We start from the raw sequence: 6,636 nt of genomic DNA, 5'->3' as shown, positions 1-6,636 counted from the left end.
CCCCCTTCTAGGGAGTGATTCAAAGCAGCAGCCCCAAAAGCCTTGTTCTCTTTATTGACTATGGAAGGACCTGAGCTTCCTAAACTCAGATTAGGATGTGCTTTCACCCTTTCTTTTCCTTTTCTCTGTGCACCCCAATATTCTACAGCACAACAAATATCAGGAAATCATTACTGCTTGTCATTCATTCAAAGCTTTTGCTCTTTTGTTCTTCAAAACAGTGCTTTACAACATAGTATGAGCAAATTCTTAGTCTCTTTCTGATCATGAAGAATAATTTATAAAACACAGAAATGCTCATGCTTACCAGCAGCCATATTTTAAAGAGAAACTATTGCAGTCAAGTCAAAATAGTGGTGAGAGTGACAGGGACAATGGTTTTGTGATTTGACAAATGGAAATGACATGGGACACGTGATTCAGTATGCATGGCTTAAATCTCTCAGCGTGACAGGTTTAAGTGAGGAAGACACGAGCTACTCTGAATCCATCTGTGCCAGCAGACTTCTGCTTCCCCAACCAGAAGTCACTGCCCCCTCACATCTGCCCGTGGAATTAACCTCAGTGTCCCCTAGACATTACTGCAAACTAAGTAGGGCAATAATTAATTTGCTATTTCAGCTACAAAGCTGGTCTTGCTCGTTTGATTAGCATAGTTCAGGCTGTGTAGACTGGCCTGTCCATCAAGATTGCAGGAATCTCTCCTACAATCATCCTGCTGTCCTCTTCTGGTTCAGCACACTGACTGACATCATGACTTACAATCAAGTACTTGATCAAAGGCTCCGCACAAAGCTTGAATAGATGCTGATCTGATGTGTTATAATGGTTACCTGTTTATTTGCCAACATGTAATTTTCAGCATGAACTGAAAAGTTTTACTGTCAGCTCCTATAAAGAATCTAAGAACAGGATGAACAAGAAGCTGGATTAATAGGACTTGGCCACAGAATGGAAATTCAAAGTAAATTATCTCAATCATCAGAAGCTGCAAGCTGGATTTTGTGGCTGCAACTCCCATTGCTGGCAACCAATTATGACAATTTTGAGAGTCAGGACTACCCAAGGAAGAACTACAGCTTCAACAAGATTTGCTGCAGCTGTTGTTCTTGCTCATCATCACCATCACATGGTTCACATTATGAATGGGAAAGTGAACATTTCAGTCCTTTCCCCAATCACCCACAACACAGTGTAAAAAAAGAGTTTCTGAGAGAACTGGTTTTTGATGTTTACATTCTTGTATGTCTAGAGAACACCTGGGCACACTTCCCTTTGTACGTCCCAGTTCTAAGGGGCTGCTGAAGAAGCCACTCACTTTCTATCCAAGATCTCTTTGTAGCTGAAAAAATCCCAAACAATAAAACATTCCCCACCCCATTCTAAAAAAAACCCCACAGCCTAAAATAAAACAACCCCCCAAAACCCCCAAACTGAACACCAACCAAAATCCCTAACAAAGCCACCCAGGTCATAAGTCTCAAATAACCAACTTCTTATCCTCCCCTGAAAGTGGTGGTACTTTCAAAATATAGAAACTTAATCTGCCTGTGTATCATTTAAAATTAGGAAGCAAGAGAAGCCAAACTCTCAATATAGGTCTTAAATTGTTTTTTATTCATCTCACACAAATAATAAAAAATTAAGGTGAAATTTCCCATAAGTGCATAGATTAAGGCTTACCAAATCTCTAATTATTACAGCAATTTGTGAACTAAAACCTAAGTGCAATAAAGAATGAATTTGAAACTGCTACATGTTTGCATATATTAATTACACAGATCACCATAGGTCAGGCAGAATCTCTGAAGGTGAATCTCAAACAAGTGATTACCACTGAAGCAACATGATGGAGAATAAAGTAGACAAATGATATATTTAGCTTCATCCTATCTTGTCCCTAGAGGAAAGCATTCCCTCTAGTGTGGGAAGGGGAGGGGGGGGCGGGGGGGGAAAAGCCTAGAAAATTAAAACATGTTTTTCCCCAACACTAATGACCCATTTTTAACAGTCTTATGTAACTCAAAAATGAGATTATATTTGCGTTGTCATGGATTTAATCTTATTTTTTTCCAGTCTGAATCATATCAGAAGGTTATTTACCTCACCTTCTACCTTGTCTACCTTCTGAATTTTCTCAGTTTAAGAAATTCAGTCCTCTGTAGCTTTTCAAATTGATTAAATAAAAAAAAGGGGCAAGTTTGGTGAGGTAATTTTGTACTTGTCTGAACTGTACAAGGTTTATACAATCTGAAGCTATGTAATTATGTCAAATACCTTCCACCTTCTGAAATTTTCACCAGTCCTGGAATTCCCCCATGTGTACTCTTCAGTGTGTTCTCAAACATGCACGTTGAGCTTTTCCCCCTGCAGTGCTGGGAACACAAGCTGGTTCTTAGAAAACGTGGTTTAAACTGAAGCACTGTCACTAAATGAAAAGCTTTTCCAAAAACAAGGAGAAATGGGTCCACTTTGGTAACTCTTCTCTAAAAAGGTCACATAAAACTTAGCATTCACAAATCTCTTTGCCACTCATAGTTGTATGGATGGAAGAGACAAAAAAATGTTCCTTCTAGCAGAAAATCTAGCTGTGTATCAACTAAAAGCTCCTCCACACATCAGATGAACATTAATATAAATGGAAAACACCACTTACGTACAACAAATTATCTACATATTTGTCAAACATTATCTGAATAACAGGGATAAGATCTACAAGGCAGTTAAGTCGGACTTCCAAGGTCCACTCAAAAACATTAGGTTACTATTTAGGTTAGTTCTCCTGTGTTTCAACAATACAAACACATTATAAACAATATAATGCAAACACCAAGGCTTCCTTTCTTCTCCCTCAAACATTAAAAAAAATTCTCTAGAAAATACCTCCTAAATAGCCTCCCAAATACAAATGGTTTCCAGAATGAGAAAGGAAATTCAATGGGCAATATTGTCCATCTCTAGAATGGTGACAGTGAAAAGCTCTGCATTTTGATCTAACAAGGTACTTCCTAGAGTCACGTTTATATTAGCTAGGTAAATGTACAAGACATAAAATAAACCCACAGACCGAAATACTCATCTATAAATATGTACCGAAAACTCTCTACTTTCAGACAATCCATTTGAAAATTATTACAATCCAGCAGTTAATGTAAATGCACAAAGCTGCCAAAAAGATCACTTACAGCTCTGAGCAGAATGTAAATGATCTTGAAATAGTACTGTAGTACCAGCAGAGAGGAAAACAGAGACCACTTTACTGATACTACCACAGATGAATGGATTTCTTTACTGTTTAGTCAAACCTAATGAAGAGAAAAAGGCAGAGACAGAGGAATAGATTTTCTAATATTATGAAAATACTCATTCCTTTCAACTCATAGGGGAAATGTGCTGGCAAGCACATCTTAAAAGTTGATACAAAAAGCCTTTCTCTTTTAAACTGTGTATCACTGGGCTACATTGATTTATCTTTGTAACAGCCAGGATTTGACAGACAACCTGCAAAGAACTATTTAAGGCATTATCTTATCACATTTCAACATCCTGAGCAGTCCTTTGGCTGTGTAAGCTACAACCATGAGGGTCCAACACAGACCATGGTATTCTATCTCTCCTCACACCCTCTGCCTGAAGTGGGTAAATGTGGACTTGAGCCACGTGCATGCAGAGGACATCAGTGGCTCTGGCTGCAGGGGGGACACCAAAACACAACAGCCCTCACTGCAACAGTGGCTGGAAGTGGTCAAGGCCAGGTTGGATGAGGCTCTGAGCAAGCTGGTCTCACGGAAGGCGTCCCTGCAAGAAGGTTGGAATGAGATGAGCCTTAAGATCCCTTCCAACACAAACCGTTCTCTGATTTTATGATTAATTCTATTATTAGGTCTGGTCTTAAAGAGAAGAACAGTTTAAGCTACTAGCCTGACAAAAGAAAGAATAATTTTTTTCAATAACATTTTCCTCTGTACTTCAGAAGAATATATTTCTTTCTGCAGCTTTTATCACTTAATAGTTTCCAACTTAGGCTGTTATTTTAACAATTGGAAAATTCGTACCCTACAGTTTGGACTCAACATATGACTTGAGGTTCAGGACTGAAAGAAGCAGCTTAATTATGAGATGTCAGCAGTTAGCATGGATTTACCAGACATTTCAGAAGATAGAATTTTAAAAGTTGCCTAAATTAAAATTTCTTTGCTGCCTTGGTCTGTTCAGCTTTCCTACATTCTAACAGACCACAGAGACCATGTAAAATTTCAAACTTACATTTTCTCCATAATATTTTCATTTGTTTATGCTGACTAGCTTTTTTGGGGCGGTATAAAGATAGCCTTAGATGAGATTCCTACACAAACATTCAGAAAAATCAAGCCAAATATGTTGTTCTAATAATATATTGACTATACTAGCAAAAACATGGAAGATAACTCTGGTACAAATAATCCCAAGAGAAAAAAAATCTGTTGACTAGGACAAATTACTGGACATTCATGGATTCCCCAGTTTTTCAATGTGCTATTTCATTTTCTGTGAATTCAAAGCTCGTGCAACATGGGCAATGAGTCAGACCTTTAGTAAAATCACCCTCAATCATTATGGTCATCCTAAGGTCATTTGAAAAAGCCTCATCAGAAAAAAAAAACAAAACAAAACAAAAACCAAAAAACAACAGGAAAGAGGAATTGCGTGGAAACTTTGTTGTGACAAAGAAAAATATGAGGATCAACTGGCCTTCTGAAGGTATGAAATCAATGCTTCAAATCATCTGTTTTCATAAATAGGTAATAGGCAACCCAACAGAAAGGTAGAAGATGAACAAGAACCTGTTATTAGCTGATTATAATAAAGATTCAGCACAACTGCACATACACCATTCAGAGACTTCATCAACTTTGTCTTAATTATTAAAAAAATCAACTTTGTCTTAATTATTAAAAAAATCCATTTAGGCTTGTCCAGTGCATGGAGCAGGATGAGTGGGTTCTCTTCTAGTCAATTCAAGAAGTCATGGAGTTTAGCAAATAAGGACATTTCCTAACTGTTTTAATATAAAAATTAGGTTACAGAAACTGAAAAAGAATTTCAGAAGAACACTTTGTGGGATAGGAAGGAATGCATGAGGTAAAGCTTATGTTTAATGTGTCTCAAAAAATCCCAAGTTGCATGGTGAAATTGCATCCTTGAAGATGAAACGTTTGGAGTGAAACGGCAAAAGCCATTCAGAAGTCTGGATTAAGATCGAAATCATGCTGTTTTTACAAGCAGAACAGGGATACAGAAAGCCCTCCTCACACATAACTGAAATCCCACAACACCAAACCCAAATTATGCATGCTTAGATTGAGAGATTCCCATGACATCCTAAATAAATTTTAATAAAGGAAATAAAGCTGAACACCATAGTAAACTGCACTGAGGCACACACGCAACACAAGTGTCAATATATTAGCAAAAAAAAAAAGAAGTATGAAAAAAACATTTGACAGATTTCTTTCTCTGTTTGTCTAATGCAAGGATGACAGAGCTGGTCAGTACAAAATAACAAATGAGAAGGTCTTAATTCTGCATTTTTGTGGCCTGGACAAACATCTTAATCCTGAGCAATGGGCTTGATCCCCATAGTAAAGGCAAGGTAGACACTGTAAGGTTCCTACGGTAATTTCTGCCAAAGTACAATGCTGCATCAGCAGTCTTTTTAATTAAATGTCAAATTTTAGTTAAAGAATAAGGTGGGTGGCATACTTAAAAATATTCTGTAGCTTGTCAAAGGGCAAGAGTACACCTTCATTAAAAAACTCTTTTCATAATGCATACCCAAAATCAATAGTGTGAAATCTGAGATGTACATCAGGAATTTATGCAGTGAGGAGGCTTTTTTGTTTTTAAATTTGGATAAACAGACATAAAAATGTATAGATAGTGGGCAATGGAGTTCAAGGTTTCCATATCCACCATGAATAATACTCAAAGGTAGAACAGACTTGAGGTAGAAACAACAGTCTGAATAGAGCCCAAGACAATTCTAACAAACCAGAGTACTAATAGTACATTAGTACTAATGGTACTAATGGGGAAAAAATCCATTCTTTAACTACATGGGATGAAGAAAACCTGCACTTCAAATGTAGGGGGAAAAAGAACCCCTGCTTCTTAACGTTTTTTTTAACCCCAAATAATGAGCAAACATTCTTCAGATCTCCATCTAATACCCTCCTTAAGTCTAAAACCTTGTAAAATTGATGTAGACCAGTTTTCCACATGTAGTTAAACTACAATACTATTTTTCAAGTACAGCTTTTTAAAAATGAAACTTTTTTCCATTTATAAGGCTCACAGTTTTCTTTGTTCTAGAGATGGCCACATACATGCCAATATCTCAGTGTGTAAGAAAGTGTTCCTAGCCATGTTTTAAGTGACTCAGTAGTGGCATTCTGTGACATTACACAGTGCAAAAGCTATGCAACCGCTGCATATGGAAACTACGACGCCAGGAAATGAATCAAGGTACAAGGTCTTTAATAGAAGCTGAAAAGAAGCTAAACCTGGGACAAGTTTTTGCTCTGTATCAGCCAATACAGCCCTCAAAGGAAAGTTTAAGTGTACACTTGGGCCTCATTGTGCTGGTTTTAGTATACA

This window comes from Vidua chalybeata, chromosome 7 (assembly GCF_026979565.1).
Source record: "Vidua chalybeata isolate OUT-0048 chromosome 7, bVidCha1 merged haplotype, whole genome shotgun sequence".
NCBI lineage: Eukaryota > Metazoa > Chordata > Aves > Passeriformes > Viduidae > Vidua > Vidua chalybeata.
The sequence above is the reverse complement of the archived record's forward strand: the minus strand, read 5'-3'. Positions refer to the sequence as shown.